This window comes from Sapajus apella, unplaced genomic scaffold, assembly GCF_009761245.1.
Source record: "Sapajus apella isolate SASKATOON/1434 unplaced genomic scaffold, GSC_monkey_1.0 scaffold26, whole genome shotgun sequence".
In the NCBI taxonomy this organism is placed as follows: Eukaryota; Metazoa; Chordata; class Mammalia; order Primates; family Cebidae; genus Sapajus; species Sapajus apella.
In genome coordinates this window covers 20815735-20836946 of record NW_022436966.1, presented here as the reverse complement: position 1 = coordinate 20836946, position 21212 = coordinate 20815735, and the positions used below count along the sequence as shown (strand labels likewise).

At 36.8% G+C, this 21212-nt stretch overlaps 1 pseudogene; it reads left to right on the top strand.

Moving 5' to 3' along the window:
* LOC116560389 overlaps positions 1-20991 on the top strand; it is a 76311-nt pseudogene extending 55320 nt beyond the window's left edge.
* Positions 20992-21212: the final 221 nt, after the last annotated feature.

The window sequence follows — 21212 nt, the reverse complement described above, 5'->3', positions numbered from 1 at the left end:
ATTTTTATTGGTGGCAACATAGTTGTAATTGTAAATATTTAGGTTCATGAAACAGAACTTCGTTATGTTATAAAACAAGCAATTTGCCTTTTTGGAAAAGCATTGATATTGAAAGAGGTTATTTCTAAAGAATAAAGTAAAAGTATTAATAAAAGTGTTCTTTGTGACAATACAAAGGATACCATTAAATTTGAGACAGGTTAGGACTTAGGGGAAATCAGAGGCTTTCGAAGAAAAAGAAATTTATAATCAACAATCAAGTAAATTTGAGAGATTGTGTTAGAAATTAAGTGAAGGAATTTCATGGTTTCTGGGGTCCTTTTATGGGTAGAGAAATTATTAAAGTGCTCATTCCGTATTACTGGGATGATAGAGAATGCCATTGGAGGATAAGGGAAGAAATACTCAAGTTTCTTGGATGATTTTTACCAGGGTCCTTTGGTCACTTGAAAGAACCAGTGGAATTCCCTATGTAGAGAGTACTTGTTCTAACGATAGTTTATCAACAGCAGAGACAGTGGCTCTTTTACAGGTTATTACGGTCCATTCAGGCTGTTACAACAAAATACCATATAGCAAGTGACTTAGAAACAGCAGAAATTTATTTCTTCTCATTGTGGTGGCTGGAAAGTCCAAGATCAAGGCACTAGCAGACTTTGTGTCTGGTGAGGACCTATTTCCGGGCTCATAGATGGCATCTTGTTGCTGTGCTCTCAGATGGAGGAAGGGGTGAACAAGAACCCATGGACGTATTTTATAACAGCACTAATCCCATTTATGAAAGCTTCACCTTCATGACATAACCACCTTTCAAAAGGCCTGATTTCCAGGGTTAGGAATTCAACATATGAATTTTGGAGGGACACAAAAATTAAGTCTGTTGCACAAGAAAAAGTGTCAAGCTAATCAGAGAACATATAAATGATAGTGATAGTTGGTCTCTAAGTCCCCACCCAAATCTCATGTTGAATTGTAATCCCCAGTGTTGGAGGAGGGATCTGGTGGGAGGTAACTGGATCATGGGGGTGGATTTTCCCCTTACTGTTTCGGTGATAGTGAGTTCTCATGAGATCTGGTTGTTTAAACATGTAACACTTCCCACTTTGCTCTCTCACCTCCTGGCCACCTGAAGACAAGCTTGCTTCCCCTTTGCCTTCTGCTGTGATTGAAAGTTTCCTGAGGCTGGCCCCAGCCATATTTCCTGTACAGCCTGCAGAACCTTGAGCCAATTAAACCTCTTTTCTTTGTAAGTTACCCAGTCTCAGGTAGTTCTTTACAGCAGAGTGAGAACGACTAATATGGATAGTAAGAACATATTCACAATGAGATTTAGGGAACTGAATAAACTGAATTGTCAGTGAAGAAAAGGTCTTTCTGAAGGAGTTTTCTTTCTTGCCTTACTTTTGCAACTTTACCAGGGTTATGTTTTTGATAAATGGGGCAGGAAGCCACCACTTGTCCCAGATAGGGAGTAAAGCTTCTTCACCAATGATGGTAGAGGACCTGGTTTAATTTCTCATTTCCATGATAAGTAATTCTATAAAGGCCAGAGACTGAATTTTAATTGAGGAAGTGAGGAGAGTCCAAGTGGCTATCTGGATGTTTCCAAAGTCTATCTGGTTGGATAAAATGTCTGACTTGTTTCCAATTGGCCTTTTCATTCAAAACCAGAGGTTTGGAAATGGAAGGCTTTAAGTACCTGAATTAAAGAATCGGGGATAATCAGAGTATATTTAAAATCTTATCTGATTGTGGTGAGAGTGAGAAACCTTGATGAGCTATTGGGTTAGCATTTCTATCAGCCAGATAAATTTCCTTTTCTTCTGGGATTTTATTATCCTTATCAGCTTCTGCCCTTAAATATAGCTATTTTCTTTGGCAATAACAAACTTCTAAGAGGTCAAACACTGATTTTCCATTTTTAATTGGTGCCCCAAGTGTTGTCTTAAATCCTCTGGTTTTTGAAAACATACTAAAATCATATACTACTACCTTGAAATCATACTTACTGTCTATAGAGGTGTTAGGTCTCTTGATTTCAGCCGTAGAACACTCTTGTGAAAGCCACCATTTCAGAAAACTTAGCTGACATTGTCCCAGGTGGAAACTTTTATCCTATGGGATTTTCGAAATCTGTAGCAGCATTTCCTATCTGAAAATGTTCTTTTGAAGTGTGAAGAACACCACCAACAAACAGGGGCCGGTCTGGATTTGCAAGAAGGGTTTCTAAAAGATCTGGGTGAGGACAAATTGAGACTAGAAAGACCAGAATACTTTCATGCAGTCACCCTTCCTCTGGTAAAGGTAGAAGAGTGGCATGATAGATATTTTTGACATGGATTGACATTAACATAAGAAGAAAAGAGCAGGAGAATTTTAAAAGAGAAACCATATGGTGTAGGCTACATACATAATGTATAAAAGTATACTGGATACCACACAAGCTACATAAATGCTCATGGTATGACGGCGTAAGGACAGCTGTGTCTTCAACTACTTTTGCAGTTGCCTTACATGAACAGATTAACATTCCAGTTGGAAAGTAGGTCTTTACCTAATAGATGAACTAAATTGTATAAGTTAATAAAAAGGTATGTTGGGCATAATGAAGTCCAAGAGGCATAGAAAAAGGTTTAAAAGGGGCAGAAGATGAGAAAAGTTATCTAACAGCACCACAGACATTGCATACTGTGAGGCTTTGCGGTGAAGAATTATGAGCTGTCAGAGGTGCAGCAGGTGGCTACACTGTCTACTGGAAAGTAGTGGGGCATCAATTCACTGGGATAATTATTCTCCCTAGAGTGTTTAAGACCATTTGGGGAAAGACAAGAGTAGATCCTTCAGAGAGGAGTCATTGAGACTCAGATTTGTGGTTATCTTTCAGCCCTGGGTCTTTCTGTAGCTCGATGTTATTTTCCCAGCAATATCCACAGGGATCTCTATTAAAGACTTTGGTAAAGTTTGCCCTGAGGTTTTAGATTTATTTTTCTCAAGCTATTTAAGGAGAAGAACCATGAGCTTTTGTTGTGCAAATTTAGGTTTATCAGCCTGTATATCCTCATAGTGCTGCACTAAAGGATGGATTTCAAAGAGGAAAGTGTTTTGCCAATTAATGTGATGTTCTAAAATAACCTTCCTTAGTTCTATATAGAGTCCTTTAATAAAGCTGGAAGCCAAGGCAAATGCTATGTGGTCAAGTAGACGTAGACCTCAAGAATGTTTTTCGACATTTTCTAGGAGTATAAGAGTTTTCCTCCAATCACCTTAACTCTGCTATAAGCCTCACGGATATTTTGATTTATTTTTAAATCCTCTTAAACTCTAACCAAGTTAGCTTTTTCAAATCATAAGACAGGACATATAAGGGGTTGAACCAATTGTTAGAGGCATAGGAATCCCAGAGAGTATTGCCCTAAAATTAACCTAAATTGTGTAGAAAATCTCTCTGTACTCTTACATGGATCAGGGAAATTCTTCATTGTAGCATGCAGATCAGATTGAGACCAGTGTTCAAAGATAATTCTCTGGAGAAGGGATATTGCATCTCTCCAGTCCCTTGTCCTTGGTGCCCTAATCCTGGAGGGGCGAGAACAAAGTCACAGGTCACCATGAGGAACTGAGAAGTGGGAAGAGCCAGGGTGGAGTCAGGGAGTGAAGGACACACACAGGCAGGCCAGAGCAAGGTTGTAGGAGAGACTGGAACAAACTTGGACGAGCAGAGGGAAATAAGCAAGGAAGTGTTGAGGGCAAGAATATATTTTAGAGTCAGGGATAAAAGTGAAATTGGCCCATGAAAACAATATTCACAGATTTTTGAAAAAACAGAAAAATGACCCTCCCAGACTTAAAACTTGAAAATTACATGTGTGTCATCTGATTTCCTTCTTCAGGAAACCAAACCTCTGGCAAGGAACTGAAACTCACCAGCTCACCACATCCAGGCAATGAGATGCCAGACCCCTCATCCATCTTGATTATTTCTTTGCCTTTTCTCATTCTCTGCTATATAAGCTCACAATTTTAGTAATTTGGCAAAATGTGTTTGAGATTTTCCCCTCATTTTCCTCAGTAGCATTACCGATTATAGCCTCTTCTCTGACAATACTCATTATATCGGTGATTGACATTCTGTGCAGTAAACCGTAGAACTAACAAAAAACTCCTGGCATTTCAGTAAGAAAAGAAAGAGTAGCATTGGAGGCAACACATGGTCCTTAAAAGATTGAGTATAACAGCTTTCAATAAGGTAGACTGAGAACATTGAAGGGCCTGATTGAGATTTGACTGAGGGAGAAGTTTTTCAGCTTCTTCCAGAACAACAAAAATAATAATAAAGCAGACCATTGTCAGGAGGACATTCTGGACTTCCAGAATTTAAGTGCTACGTGAGAAGAACTAAACCAAGGAAGTTGCTGAAGTCTTAGAGTAGCCATTGCAATTCCAGGTTATCCTTTGTAATACTTTGCGATTTTAAAAGGCGCGGGAAAAAATTAATGCCACAGTGATGAAGCGTATTGTTAGCTGGAGTTAATCTACTTTTAGTTCCAGGAGATTGAGAGTTTCCCATGAGAGGAACAGGATCAAGTAAAAAGGAGGGATGTAGCAACAAATGAGTCTCATGCCTAGTCCTCATTTGGGAGCCAGAGGAGTCTATTAGGCCATTTTCTCTAAGGAACTACCTGAGACAGGTCAGTTTATAAAGAAAGGGGTTTAGAAGGTGAAACCCCATCTCTACTAAAAATACAAAAATTAGCTGGGCATGGTGGCACATACCCGTAGTCCCAGCTACTCGAGAGGCTGAGACAGGAGAATTGCTTGAACCCAGGAGATGGAGGTTGCGGTGAGCCGAGATCGCGCCATTGTACTCCAGCCTGGGTAACAAAAGCAAAACTCGGTCTCAGAAAACTAAAGGCGGGGGGGTTAGTAGATTCACAGTTTTTCACACTGTTCAGGAAGGATGACAACTGGGAAGGCCTCAAGAAACTTAAAATCCTGGCAAAAGGCAAAGGAGAAGCACGTGCTTCTTACACAGCTGGGGCAGGAAAGAGAATGAAGTGGAGTAGTGCTACACACTTTTAAACAACCAGGTCTCATGAGAGCTCATTCACTATCCTGAGAACAGCAAAGGAGAAGTCTGCCGTGTAATACAATCCCACCAGGTCCCTACTTCAACAATGAGGATTAAAATTCGACATGAGATTTGGGTGGGGACACAGAGCCAAACCATATCATTCCACCTCTGGCTCCTCCCAAATCTATGTCCTTCTCACATTTTAAAACACAATTATGCCTTCCCAAGAGTCTCCCAAAGTCTTAATTCATTTCAGCTTTAACCTCAAAGTCCAAAGTCTCATCTGAGAAAAGTCAAGTTCCTTCAACCTATGAGAAACCAAAAGCAAGTTATTGACTTCCAAGAAACAGTAGGTGCACTGGCATTGGTTAAATGTTTTTATAAATGGAGACATTGACTAAAACAAAGAGATTATAGGCCCTGTGCTAATCTGAACCCCAGTAGGGCAGTCATTAAATCTTAAAGCTCCAAAATAATCTCCTTTCACTTTGTCTTACATCCACACCACACAGATGCAAGGGGTGGGCTCCCAAAGCCTTGAGAAGGTCCACCCCTATGGCTTGACAGGATTCAGTTTGTGATGCTGCTCGCAAGGGCTGGTGTGGAGTGCCTGTGGCTCTTCCAGGTGCATGATGCAAGCTGCTGCTGGATCTACCATTCTGGGGTCTGGAGGATGGTGGCCCTCTTCTCGTAGCCAAACTGGGAAGTGCCCTAATGGATATTCTGTGTCGGGGCTCAAACCCCACATTTTGCCCGGCACTGCCCTAGCAGAGGTTCTTGATGAGAGCTTCACCCCTGCAGCAGACTTTTGCCTAGACATCCAGGCATTTCCATACATCTGAAATCTATGTGGAGGCTCCCAAGCCTCAGCTTTCACCCTCTGTGTACCCACAGGCTTCATATCACATGGAATCTACCAAGGCTTCCAGGTTACACCCTCTGGAGCACCAGCCTGAGACATACCTGGGACCCTTTTAGCCATGGCTGGAGCTGAAGTGGCTGGGATACAAGAAACAATGTCCCAAGGTTGTGCAGGGCAGCAGGGCCCTGAGCCCAGTCTACAAAACTATTCTCTTAGAGATCTCCAGGCCTGCAAAGGAAGGGGCTGCCATGAAGGTCTCTGAAAGCATTTTCCCCACTGTCTCAGCTATTAACATTCTGCTATTCCTTACTTAAGCAAATTTCTGCAGCCAGCTAGAATTCCTCCCCATACAATGTGGTTTATTTTGAAAACATGGTCAGTCTGCAAATTTTCTAACTTTCATGATCTGCTTCCCTTTTAGATGTAAGTTCTAGTTTTGGTTCATCTCTTTGCTCACACACATGACCATATGCTGTTAGAAGAAGCCAGGCTACATCTTGAATGTTTTGATGCTTAGAAATGTTTTCTGCCATGTATCCTAAACCACCTTTCCCAAGTTCACAGTTCCACAGATCCCCCAGGCAGGGACACAATGCCTCCGACTTCTTTGCTAATTTATAACAAAAGTGACCTTTGCTCTAGTTCCCAATAAATTCCTCATCTCCATCTGAGACCACCTCATCCTGGACTTAATTGTTCATATCACTATCAGCATTTTGATCACAACACTTTAACAAGTCTCTAGAAAGTTCCAAACTTTTCCTCATCATTTTATCTTCTCCTGAGCTCTCCCAACTATTCCATCCTCTGTCCATTGCCTAATTCCAAAGGTGCTTCCACATTTTTAGGTATCTTTACATCAGTGCCCCACCTCTCAGTACCAATTTTCTGTATTTGTCTATTCTTGCATTATAATGAAGAACTACCTGAGACTGGTAATTTGTAAATAAAAGAGGTTTCATTTGCTCACAGTTCCAAAGACTGTACAGGAAGCACGTATGAGGAGGCTTCAGGAAAGTTAAAATCCTGGTGGCAGGCATCCTCCATGACTGGAGCAGCAGGAAGAGTAAAGGGAAGAGGAGGAAGTGCTACACACTTTCAAACAACCACATCTCATGATAACTCACTATCATCAGTATCTCGAGAACAGCAAGGGAGATGTCCATCTCCACAATCCAGTCACCTCCTGCCTGGCCCCTTCTCCAACATTGAGGTTTACAATTCAACATAGATTTATTTGGGTGGGGACACAGAGGCAAATAATATCAGGGTCTTTCACACAATTCTTGTTGAGAAGCTAAAAGGCTTGGTCTGTACAATCCCTGAATAAAAAATTATGGAAAGCAATGAGGCCTCACAAAAGGGCTGAGAATTTCCAACTGGAAATTGATGTTGTAAATTCACACTCAAAAGATCCAAAAAAAAATGTCCATCTTTGGAAAAGAAGATGATTCTCTCTTGACCACAAAATTGACCAGAAAAGAGCCAGAAGTCTCTAGCTCAATAGAAAAGTCAGTGATTAAATCCCCATTTAAAAGGCCAAGAAGACTTCCTTTTAGTAAAATTCTTTCTAGAAGAGAAAAAAGCCAGGAAAAGTCCTGCTGAAGCAGCAAAGAACCAGGAAAAGCCCAATTTAATAGAATTAAGGCAAATCACTATCATGCTATTACAGAAAAATGTGCAGAGCGCTGGGTTAAGACTTGTAAGTTACCACCATGGATCACATCTGTTCCAACCAGAAATAACACAAAAAGTTCTCAGGGGAGATCAGGAATCAGGACTCTATTTAAGTCATGGCACCAGAAACTGTCAAATAAATGCAAATTTGGACTTAGAGAGTGAGAGGCGTTACTCAGAAGAAAGACTATTTCAATAGGAAAAATACTGCAATCTCAGAAATCTAAAAGAATCTTAAACAGTAAAAGATTTTTTCATTTGTAGGTTATAGAGCAGCAAGCAAATGTAAGCAGAATGTATTTTAAGGGAGAAATTTGACACAAAGCAAAATCGCCAGTGGGGTCTGACAAGGTCTTTCTGTAGTCTGCCAGCTGTCAGGAAAAGCTGATAGTGGGGGCAGAAGTATTCCACTTTTTTGGTGCTTTCTCAGGCTTGCGGGTAAGCAGAGTTCAGGAGCCTGTAGAAAGAAAAGACTGACTAAAGTTTGGTCAAGATAAAGCAGAGGGAAAGAAATGGCAGTTGTGAACACTTGGTCACTTATAAACATACTCCTTGTGTTTATGTGTGAGGGTTCTATATGACAAGGACCAGAAAACATTTTTTTGGTAAAGGAAGGGTAATAAATTATTTACCCTTTGTAGCCATTTGGTCTCTGTCACAACTACTCAGCTAGTCTATTATAGCTTGGAAGCAGCCATAGATGAGCCTAGAGGAATACACTGGATTCTGCTGTAGTGTAACTTTATTCACGGACCAAACTCATGGCCCAATAATGAGATGCAGGTGAACTGAAGAAAAAGAGAGTTTCTATTTCTGTAACCAGTTGTAGGGAGAAGGTGTGGAAATGATGACCAGACCAACTCATAATTGCAATATTTTCCAGAGCTTATATGCCTTCTAAGCTGCATGTCTGCGTATAACTGTGCATTCATCTAAAGATATAAGTGATTAATTTTTTGTAATATATAACTAAGTTGTCAGTCCTGAAAACCTTCCTCTGGAGCCTCAGTAAATTTACTTCATCTAAATGGGTGCAGATGCCAGAGTGATTACCCTTATTATGTCTCTGGATAAATCACCGAGGCTTGGGCCATTCCTTTACACCCCCAATAAACTTGTTTGTGGAGGCCTGGGGCATTTCTTCAGACCCCAGTAAAATATGTTTAATCCTAAATAGGTCCTATTAAGAGTTCTCTCATTATTTTGTCATGCTTCAAGGCCCAGGGAAAGCCCAGGCAAAATTCCTGATGGGCTTCTGTTACATTCTAGCCTTTACATAAGGACGCTGACCTTTTTAGCTTTGAATATTCAACTATATAACTCAGACAGTACTGAAATAGTTGTTACTGAGGCCTGTGTTAGTGAGATCTGCCTCCCACAATCCCCACTGTCAATTTGTGCATGATGTGTATTTACTTACCATGAGAATCACAGGATGGAGCGTTGTAATCTTTCTGGCTACTTACAGCTGAGACGGTCAGTTTTTATGGGGCACCAAATACAGCGCTGGAGTGGAAGAGGTCAATTTCTTCCCAGTAGCACTCTCCGTTTCAGGGGCTTAGAGGCAGGACCTGCTGAAACATAATAGTATGTTCAATAACAACACTTATGAATAGGTTGCTGCTGTTTCATCCGAAGTTTAAGTTGGTTAGTCTTCAATTTGCAGGGCTTTGAGAAAGTACACCTTAGGTTTCAGTGATTTCCAATTAGGATGATTGGGGAAAAAGGAAAAGAAAGAAGAAAAAATTGAAAACATTATTTTAAAGACCCGCAGCCAGAAAAATTAAAATTTAATTCAATCTGTAGAAAATAATAAAAACTGAAAAACATCAGGCAAGACTAGAATTTAACAGGTGTGCTATAGATTTTGAAACATAAATCTCCTCCTCTAGTTTCCCATTGTTATTAAAAGACAAATCACGGAAAGACAGGTTTCCTTTATTATAATTGGCTTAATTATTTGTATACAGGGCAGCAAGGATAATTATTTTTCACATAGCCGTTTTAAATTGGCTTTGATGAAATGTTGTTCCATAGAAGGAATCTAAGACTTTTTAAAGCCGAGCCCAGCCATGGATTGGTATGATGAAATGCCTATAATTTCTCTCCTTTTGAGCTTCCAAGATAATTTCAGGCTCCTGGCCTCTCAGAAAGTGACATTCTTTACTTATCACAGGCCAGAAACCTTGTACAGGGACTGTGTACACAAAATAATAGGCCAGTTTCCAAGGACTTCATTGGCTCCATAAGTCAAGTCTGATTCCTTAAAGGTGAGTGCACCATTCCAGTTAAAACCTTGGTAAAATTACAAGTTTTTTCAGTTGTGTCCTGCTGCAAAAGAAAAGAGATTCTTATTTCAGTTACGCAAATAATCATATTGACTCACAAATCATTTCAAAATTTTGGAGAAATCAGGTAGAGAGAAACAAATATGCTCAAAATTTTGTTTATAGTATACTCTGTAATTTTTAAAAGCCGTTAATACCTCAAAAGAAGCTTCCTTGACTCTGAAAAGCGAAACAAAGGATTAGCAACATTTTAAGCAAAAAATCAAAAAGATCACATCAGTCTCCTATTAGCTCAGTTCATGCAGTTAATTTCTGTCTTACTTGATATTAATGAACATTTTGGCTCTTCAAGGTTTCTGAACAGTTATCCTCTATTCTGATGTCACAGTGTCCAAAGTTATCAGAAACCTGCACTCAAGAGCACATGTTAGAGCTTTATAGCTGATTATAAAACCACCTTCTGAAAAGGACCAAAAAACACAGTTGTTTATGTATAAAAAAAGTTTTATGGTAGGTTTAGTTAAAGACACAATTGAAAAGGAAATCTGTTACCTCTGTGGCACATTACCATTTAATGTAACAATTATTATTGATAATGTAAACTAAGATATATCAGAATTATGGGAGTCTCCCATAACTTCGGAATACATACCAATAACATATTTGTACAAATATAGCCCAAAGAAAGCCAAACAAATGTTACTCTATTAACTCTAGCAATCTTTACTTTTGGTGAAAACCTTGGTAAGTTTGGGATTTTAATTACGTACTAGATGTGGAGCCTAAGACCTAGACAGGAGTGCAGATAAGTTCTGACTTACTCCATCATCTAACTCCATGTGTCCCAGGCCTTACATAGCTAGCTGTAAAGCAGGCAAGTTTTACAGCTAAGAGTCATAGTAGCATTTTATAAAGCATTTAGGAGGCCTAATCAACTTTAAGTTGTGCAGCATTTCTTGCATAAATTCCTTTTCATAAATTCTTTCATGACTTACACAGACAAACTATGACATGCCTTGACTATCTGACTTAACATCCTGTTTTTAAATAACCAGTTATTTTACTTTAGAATGAGAATTTAACATACCAGATCCTTTCTTATATAGAATCTCTTTAATAACTTTTTGCATTGCTAGGAACATGATTAATTTCATATGTCCTCAGGCCTTGTCTAGAATTTAGCAGTCCAAAACAAATTGAACAACTTCTAAATCAAAAAAGCAGTTTATGATGTAAAGCATTTAGCAAACCTAACATTTGACCTGCTCAGTTTAGAACAAATGTTTACATTTTCAAATATATTTTTATTTTACCAATGATCTTTAAAAATCTCTTTATTTTTATAACCTTTTATATATCTCTCATTTCCTGGTTTCTTTTACCTTGTTTTATATGTAAGCTTTAAATAAACTGAATTAGATAAAAATTAGTTACCCTTTAGAAAAATACAGTTTTTAGGAAGAAGTTTTCCTACAATATATATTTATAGGAAAATACCTAAATAATGAAATATCTGTTGTTTAATATAACTTCAGATACTAAATTGTGACAAGTTTATGAGTATTTATCACATTAAATTTATCTAATTATCTTATTAACAATTAGAAAAACAAAGATTATTCTCTTTTGAGCTAAGTTACAGTTTTGTAGCCTCTATGCCAAATTTTGACAACTTACAGTATTTGGCAGAAATAAGTATGAAATTGTTTGATCAATAAATGCAAACAAAAATGTATGCTGGCAACTCTTAAGACATTTCTAATACTACTTTGCCAATAAGTTTTAAAGCTAGCTTATTTACTAGAGATTTTACTGAAGTCACATAAATTTGAAAAAGCATTTGCATAGTTTTTTCTTTTTTCTATTAAAGTATTTAAGTACTTTTATTGGTTAAGCCAATTAATTTGAACTGTTTTATGTCTTTTTGGTAGTAAAACATGATGTACACAAGACATAATACATAGACATATTAGGTATGCCAACAGAAGTAGATTTTATAGGTTCATAAGATCTCCTTTTTTTATCTTTTAACTGGATCTTGGGCTCTGGGCAGAGTTGATACAGAATCCTGGGTTTTCAAAAAGGGAGAATTATTCTGAGGCTAGACCATGTGATGCTTTTATAGTGCACTTAAAAAAATTTGTTTTTCCAAACAAAGACGTTTATAAGTGTCTAAATTAAATGTTTTCCTAAAAAACCCGAGTAGTTTCTGTTGCAATAGTTATTAATAAAGAAAATAGAATTCAGTCACTGAAAAGAAAAAAAACTTTTGCTCAAAAAGACAAGGTTCTAGGAGAGAAATAAACAAAAACATGAGGCCTTTTTAAATACAAACATGCACACATACATATACACATCTTGGATGTTAGCTTTTAATTAAGCTGACTTTTAACCATTGAGCTCCCAAAAAAAGAAAAAAATTCCTTCCCAAAGGCCTCTCCACAGGAATGGACCCAATACTTCCCATTTTCAAGTTTGCATGCTATCAAAAGGAACAAGACAGATACACAAACCAGTGAAGACAAATTTTGGACAGCACAAGTGGGAGTGCACTTAGGCAAAACAGACTCAAAAACAACTATAGACCTGATCTCAACCAAAATGCAAAGTGGGTGTATCAGCGAGCCTGATTTCTTCCCTTGGCAAAAATCTTGATGGGCTTTTGTTACATTTCTGTCTGCGTATAATGGTACTACTTTTTTAGCTTTTAATATTTAACTTAACCACTCAGTATTGAAACAGTTGTTATAGAGGCCTGTGTCAGTGATATTTGGCCTGCTACACCTTTATTTATACAGCAGATGCCCGGCCAGAAGTGGCCCATGGACTTTATTTTGCCACCCTGTACTCTGTGGTATCTCATCACTTAGAAGTTAAATTTTTCTGAAATGTGAGAAAAAAACATAAATAAAAATTGCTCAAACTTCCTTTCTAGTAATACCAGCCTGCTTCTTGTTGGCCTGACTGTTTCAAAAAGCCACACTTACCCTCCAAAGAGTTGGAAAACAGTTATCAAACAAGGCACATGATCCCCAAATAAATTGTTACTTGTGATTTCAGAAAGAAATACAACCAATTTCTTATTAGAGTTTTTTTTTTCCTCTTATTCTAGGATATCTTTGATGTATAGCATAAAAAATGAGAATTTAGAATTTGAGAGATGACCCAGACTTCATAGAGACCTTTTTATTTAACTCAAGTTTACATAAGAACAGGGGACAATCTCATCTTAAAGTAGAAATATACCATATTCCTAAAATCTGTTTGTTTTAGTATACTCATTACAGGATTTGACACAAGATCTTAGAATTCTTGACTTGATTTAAAGTTTACAAAAAAACAAAAACAAAAAACTAGTATTTCCCAAATTACAGTGATAAAAGACAAGTAGGCCTAATATATGAAGGGAGTTTCAAATTCTGAAGATTTCACATGAAATGTTTGAACCACCAGGGCTAGAATTTATAAATTGCTTTTCAAATATATTTGCAAAAAGAGAACATTTATGGGCTCCGTGGAATAATAACTCAGGGTACGAAAAGGGCAACATATGTCTGTTTTCTTCACTGACAGTTAAGCTGTTTGGAATTTCATTGGTTGATTTCTTAAATCCTCCTTTGCTCATTTACAGATTTCTGCATAGAAACCATTCATTTTTAGGATGTAAAAGCCCCTTATTCTTAGCTAGTTCAGCCATTTGTATGGTGGTTAGTGTCAGAGTGAGAGAAATCCCTTTTGAGTACTCCTATAGTCTTTTTAAGGCCAATCTTATTTTGACAGACATTTCTGGATCTGTTTTATCATCCTGCCCTGGAGAACATGGATTTGATATATATATTTTTTAAGTTAAATATTTTGTTTGTTTTAAAACAGCACACTAAGATAATGCTACACTTTTTAATCCTCTGTTCTTTTGACATTCTTTTAGTCCTTTGAGATCTTTGTCATTTTTTGTATTCCTGAATTTCCTAACTGAGGCCGTTCCCATATAGCTCTTTATTAAAAATATTTTGCATTTAGAGCAAATGTATCAGTAATTTAGGAGATTTGTTTTGAATTAATTTTTAAAAGGATTCAACACAATGAGCAATTGATGTTTTTAACAGTAATATCTATTTCATTTGATAACCATGTAAATAACTTACTTATTTTACTTCCTGAATCTCAGTTTGGTTTGGGAACACCGTCTTATGTCTAATTGTTTCTAATAATCTATTTAAACTATTATTTTAATAAAACAATATATAGTATTTCTTAGGTGGCCAATAATGTATTGCCTCATGGCTTCTTCTGGCTTCTTCTTGCCCATTGCACAGGAAAAAAAAAAAAAAAAAAAAACCTCACTTGAGACCATAGTATTATATCAGAGACAGAATTGAATTAATGCAGAATTAGCCAAGGGGTGGGACTGGAGTTGTTACTTAAGTCAGTCTTTCTGAGAACTCAGAGGCTAGGATTTTCATGGATAAATTGGTGGGCAGGGGCCTATTTATTGGCCTGGGAAGAAATGATAATTTAAAATGAGTGTGTCAAAAATGGTCCTCATACACTGAATCTGTTCTCTGTATCAAGACCACAGGACCAGTTGAGTATGAATTACAGGTCCAGGTAAAGCCAATTGATTGCCAGAATGCAAAAGTCTGAAAATCATCTCAGAAGACCAATCTTAGGCTTTACAGTAGTGATGTTATCTATAGGAGCAAGTAAAGAAGTCACAAATCTTGCAAGCTCTGACTACATGACTCCTGAGCATCAAGGGAATGTACAGAGGCAAGCTTAGGGGACGATGGCTGGTTATCCTTTAACTACACCTACATCACCTGCATCTTAGAAGAACTTAGGTCCCTCCCATTAGGATTATAGCCTTTTATTAGTATTACAAATGGGATTTAGGTTCCTGAGCAAGGAAGGGATTTATTTTAGGTAGGGACTCTGATCATCCTCATTTCACAGTTAAACTATCAACTAAATTCCTCCTGTGGTTAGCTTGGCCTTTGCCCAAGAATGAATGAGGACAGTCAGCCTGTGAGGCTAGAATCAAGATGGAGTTGGTTATGGTAGATTTTACTCACTGTCATTGCCTTGGCAAAGGCAGGTTCAACGAAGAACATAAGTTTTCATTGGAATGCTGTTGAGACTGAAAAACATCTTCTTTTAATCATCATCTAAACTGAAGATGAATAACTTAATGTAGACACTGAGGTGCAGCATTTAATATGAGTTCACAGTCGATCTGTCTTGGTTGCCTGGTTTTCTTCGGCTCCTATATATGTTATTGAGGCTCAGAAGCCAAAACGCCAAAATGTAGTGTTTTGACTTGATGAACTAAAGAGAAAGCCTGAAGGTTTCTCTGACCTTCTCCCTGCCCTACTCTTTCTCCTAAGAAAAAGTTGAAGTTCTTTTATCTACCTATGATGCTGACCTACCAAAGGGAAAAATTGTTTTTCTTCTCCCATTCCCTGTTATCTCACTATCTATGGCAGAAAAAAAGATGAAGAATGAAATCACATCTGAACAGACTCTTCCACATATTTACAAGTTAATCTTTGTTCCTGGATCTATTTGCTCTTTCTAGTAATCCCCTCAACAGAAGTCCTTTTCTCTCATTTTCTGTAAACTATTTTATCAGGATGGTGCATAAACTCTTGAACCTCACTGGATGTTTGGGTGTTCATTCTGAAGATACACATTAAATAAATTTGTTTGCCTTTTCTCCTATTAATCTGCCTTATTTCAGTGATTTTTTCAATGAACCTTCAGAGGGCAAGAGGGAAGTTTTCTCTTGGCTCCACTACAAATTTATTTGTAAAAAAATTATTCTGGGTGACATTTCTAGAACTTCATATTTCCATTAGCATTATATTTCATCAAGGACTGCAAAAACATAGACAAATTCAAATATTAAATTAACAACAATAAAAAATGCTAGTAGATTTTTATTTACTAACGTGGCCTGTTGTCTGCATAATGACATCAAACAATAAAATAGTGATTTATTTCAGCACTTGGATAACATTATCCAAAATGTTTTCAAAGCATATATTCTCAGATGTAATCTATATTTTAATTTTCTTATGCCTAAGGCATAATATATCTGTAGACAAATAAAAATAAAATCAGGAATGATGTGATAAGCAAGTAGTTGATTTTTGAAATATTATTAGTGCCCTTTTTTTTAGTAATTTTATAAAATCGATCTAAATGGAAGTATTACACATAAATGCCTATTGAATGATGTGTACCACCTTATTCATCTTGGTATTTGTAGCAGGCAATCTTGAATGCTATTATTTTGAATCTTCAAAGCTCACCTGAATACCTGGAGCTTTAAAATAAGTTTCTATGAGATTAGGGTCCAATGTGGTATTTTACTTTATGTAATTTATTTTATAGTAAGTTATTTCAAAATGACAAAGAAGCTGATAATTGCTTATAGGATTTCTTTTGTGTCTTTCTCTACATTCTATGCATTTTCTATTCTGCACTAAGATATTTTAAAAAATTATTTGGCTAACACTTTTTCATAATACCTAGCTATGTTTATTCAATCTTTGCATGTCTTCTATCTGCAATGCATTCTTCCTTAGTTTCTGCCTCTTTTCTACTATACCTAGATATTTTCTTGATCTTAAAAATACTTTCCAGTCCACCCCAAACCCCTATCGTCACTATTAGAAAGCTGTTTTATTTTAACTAGGTTTTTGCATACGTTGATAGTCAAAGAATAAAAATCTCCCAACCCATCTTTAGTCTCACAAAATTCTTAACAAAATTCATCAAAACAGTAATTGAGTAATACACCTACATTGCCAAATAAAGGTAAACTCTCTGTGGAGAAATATATACTGCAGTTGTTCTTCTGTATCTTAGAGTGATTGGTTCCCAGACGACCCACAGATACCCAAATCAACCCATGCTAAAGTCCTAATGTGAAATGGCATAATATTTGGATATAACCTACACACATCCTCTCACATACGTTAAATAATCTCTGAATTCTTATACCTAATATAATGTAATACTATGTAAATAGCAGTTATACTTTATTGGTGTTTTTATTTGTATAATTTTATATGATTGTATAATTTTTTGTGGTTTTTCCCAAATATTTTTGACCCATGATTGGTTGAATTTGCGTATGTGAAGCACACAGATGTGGAGGGCCAACTGTATATTATAAATTACATACTTTGGAATATAGACTGTGTGAAGATAATACAAATCTAAGGAGAAAACAACCTCTGGTACGAACAGGAAAAGACACTCCTCTTATCTCTTTTCTGTTACATTTTACATTAAAAAACATGTCGTTATAAGTTATTTCTCTGTGTCTTTGAAATGTATTTAAATATTTTGAAAAGGAAAATAAGCTTCTTGCCAGCTTTTAGAGCAAGCCATGTCTTTCTCAAGAACCTGGGGACAATCTCTTTGAAATGTAATCTCCAAAAATTAAAGCATCCAAACCTCCCAGTTTTTGTAGGAAGTTAGAAGCTTAATTTAAATGAGCACCTTCCTCCAAATTGCAAAATCAACTCCTGTCATCACAGTATAAGAAATTTCTTTTTCCTTTGGACAAAACCAATTAACTGATACAAATGGTCACCTCAGTTCCAGGCTAACTTAGAATAAGGCATATGTGACAAATAGTACTTTCCGTTTCTCTTGAGGACTAGTTATTATTTATCTCAGAAACATGTAGGTAATAGGTTATATCTGCTTAGTTATCAAAGGGTGAGGTTTCTTTCTGTTTTTGCTATCTCTAGCAAGTTGCTGTGGTATGCATCACATTCTGGTTTAATACTTATTTAATAAGAAAACTATTTTCTTTCTCAAATACCATTGTGTGGAAGCTTTCTGTTTCCTGAGTGACAGAAGTTTTGTTTTTAATTATATTTTTCTAACAACTATCAGGAGCTATATAATATGGTACAAACTATAGTGAAATGTAGTTTGAGAAAGGAGATCATTTATCTCTATCTACCTAATTATATTATTAATGAAAAATATAACATGTTTTGTACATTAGTATGTTGTTAAATGTCAGTATTTAATATATTCGCATCTATTGAGGTAATATGTTAATATATTATGCATATAAGGTTATATATATAGGCATACCTTCTTTTGTTGTGCTCTGTTTTATTGCATTTGGCCGATAGTGCATTTTCTACAAATTGTGGCAACCCTGAATACACCAAGTCTGTCAGCAGTATTTTTCCAAAAGCATGTGCTCCCTTTATGTCTCTCTGTCACATATTGATAATCCTTTCCATATTTCAAACTTTTTTATAATATTATACCTGTTATGGTAATCTGCGATCAGTGACATTTGATGTTACAATTGTAATATTTTTTGGAGATCCACAAATCACATCCGTATAGGATGCCGTATTTAATCAATGAATGTTGTGTGTGCTCTGACTACTCCACCCACTGTGTACTCATCCATGTGTCTTCATCTTCCTGGCCTCTCTGTTCTCTGAAATATAAAAATACTAAAATTAGGCCAATTAGTAATCTTACCATGGCCTCTAAGTGTTCAAGTGAAAGAAGAAATAGCATGTCTCTCACTTTACATCAAAAGCTAAAAGTGATTAAGCTTAATGAAAATCGCATGTTGCAAATAGAGATAGGCTGAAAGCTAGGACTCTTGCATCAAACCAAGAGCTAAGTTGTGAATGAAAAGAAAAAGTACTTGAAGGAAATTAAAAGGTTACCTTGGCCGGTCCAAATGTGGTGGTGTCTATAATTGTTCATGACTCTGGTTACAAATGTCTTTGTTCTTTCTCCACTGTCACTGCTTCAGTTAACTAGTTTGAAAAAAGAAAAGTGCTATCCCAGTGAAGACACAAATGGTAAAATGGTAAAACAGCCTTATTGCTGAGCTGGAGAAAGTTTTAGTGGTCGAGATAGAAAATCTAACCAGATAATACCAGTTTCTTAAGCCAAGGCATAATCCAGAGAGAGGCTCTAACTCTGTTCAATTCAATGAAGGCTGACTGAGGTGAGAAAGTTGCAAAAGAAAAGTTGAAAGCTAGTGGAGGCTAGATCATAGATTTAAGAAAAGAAGCCACCTCCATAATATAAAATTCAAGGTGAGGCAGCAATTGCAGATGTAGAAGATACAAAAAGTTATTTGGAAGAGCTAGCTAATGTTACTGATGAAGGGACCACAGTAAACAACAGGTTTCCAACACAGATGATGCAGCCTTCTGTTGGAAAAAAATGCCATCTAGGACTTTTATAGCTAGAGGTAGTAAGTCAACGCCTGGCTTCAAACCTTTAAGGACAAGCTGACTCTCTAATTAGGGGCTGTATTAGTCTGTTTTTATGCTGCTAATAAAGATACATCTGTAATTGGGTAACTTATAAAGAAAAGAGGTTTAATTAATACACAGTTCCACCTGGCTGGAGAGGCCTCAACGATTAAGGTGGAAGGTGAATGAGGAGCAAAGTCATGTTTTACATGGCAGCAGGCATGAGTGCTAGTGCAAGGTAACTCCCCTTTATAAAATCATCAGATCTCGTGAGACTTACTAACATGAGAATGCTGTTGGGGAAACTGTCCCCCCAATCCCCTGATTCAGTTATCTCCACCTGACCCTGTATTTGACACATGGGAATTATTACAATTCAAGATGAGATTTGGGTGGGGACAGAGCCAAACCATATCAGGGGCCAGTGCATTAATAGCTGGTGACTTCAATTTAAGCCAATGCATATTTACCATTCTGAAAATCCTAACACCCTTAAGAATTATGCTAAACCTATTCTTCTTGTGCTCTATAAATAAAACAACAAAGCATGAATGACAGCACCTCTTTACAGTGTGGTTTAATGAATATTTAAAGCCTACTGTTGAGACCTACTGCTCAGAAAAAAAGATTCCTTTTAAACAGTACTGCACATTAACAAAGCATTTAGTCACTCAAGAGCTCTGATAAAGCAAAAAGATTAATGTTTTCATTCCCGCAGACAAATAATCCATCCTGCAGTCCATGGATTAAGGAGTGATTTTGACTTTCAAGTCTTATTATTTAAGAAATACTCTTCATAAGACTATAGCTGCCATATATTACTCTGATGAATCTGGGCATTCAATTGATAATTTTTTTGAAAGGATTTATCATTGTAGATGCCATTAAGAATATAACTGATATTATGCAAGTGGTTGAAATATCATAATTACCAGCAATTTAGAAGAAGATTTCAACCCTCTTGGATGACTTTGAGGAGTGCAAGACATCAGTGGAGCAAATAACTGCTGATGTGGTAGAAATAGCAAGAAAACTAGAATTAGAAGTGGAGCCTAAAGATAGGACTGAATTCCTTCAATTTCATGGTAAAAGTTGAACAAATGAGATGTTGTTTTTTTACAGATAAGACAAGAAATTAGGTTTCTTGAGAAGAAATCTATTCCTGATAAAGATGCTGTTAACATTGTTGAAATGGCAACCAAATGTTTAGAGTATCAGTTGCTGCTCAACTGATAAAAGTAGTAGCAGGAGTTAAAAGGACTTATCTCAATTTTGAAAGTTCTGTATGTACTATGAGTAAAATGCTATCAAACAGTGTCACATACTACAAAGAAATCTTTTATGAAAGGAAGAGTCGAAAACCCAGAAGCAGATGCGTAGAGTGCAGGTCACACCACTTCGCGATTGACTTCTAAAGACTTTTGATACGTGAGAAAGAAAGCTGGAAGAGGAAGGGGAAAGCAAAGGAGTCAGGATAGCTCTTCCTTAGGGTCTGTTGACATTCAGGGATGTGGCCATAGAATTCTCTCAGGAGGAGTGGAAATGCTTGGACCCTGCTCAGAGGACTTTATACAGGGACCTGGTCTCCCTGGATCTCTCTTCTAAATGTGTGAAGAAGTTCTTGTCAACAGAACAAGGCAGTACAGTAGTGTTCCACACAGGGACATTGGAAACACATGAAAGTCATCATATTGGAGATTTTTGCTTTAAGGGAATTGAGAAAAATATTCATGACTTTGAGTTTCAGTGGCAAGAAGATGACAGAAAGAGCCATGAAGCACCCATGACAAAAATAAAAAAAGTTGACTAGTAGTACAGACCAATATGATCAAAGGCATGCTGGAAACAAGCCTATTACATCCAACCTTAATCTGCTTGGATTAAGTTTTCATTCCTATCTGCCTGAGCAGCACATATTTCAGACCAAAGTGAAAACTGGCAATAAGGTGAGAAGCCTATCAATGATGCTTTCTCAGTTTCAGTATCCCAAATAATTTCTTGTAGGCCTGAAATGAATATTTCTAAACACTTTGGAAATAATTTGCTTCATTATTCCT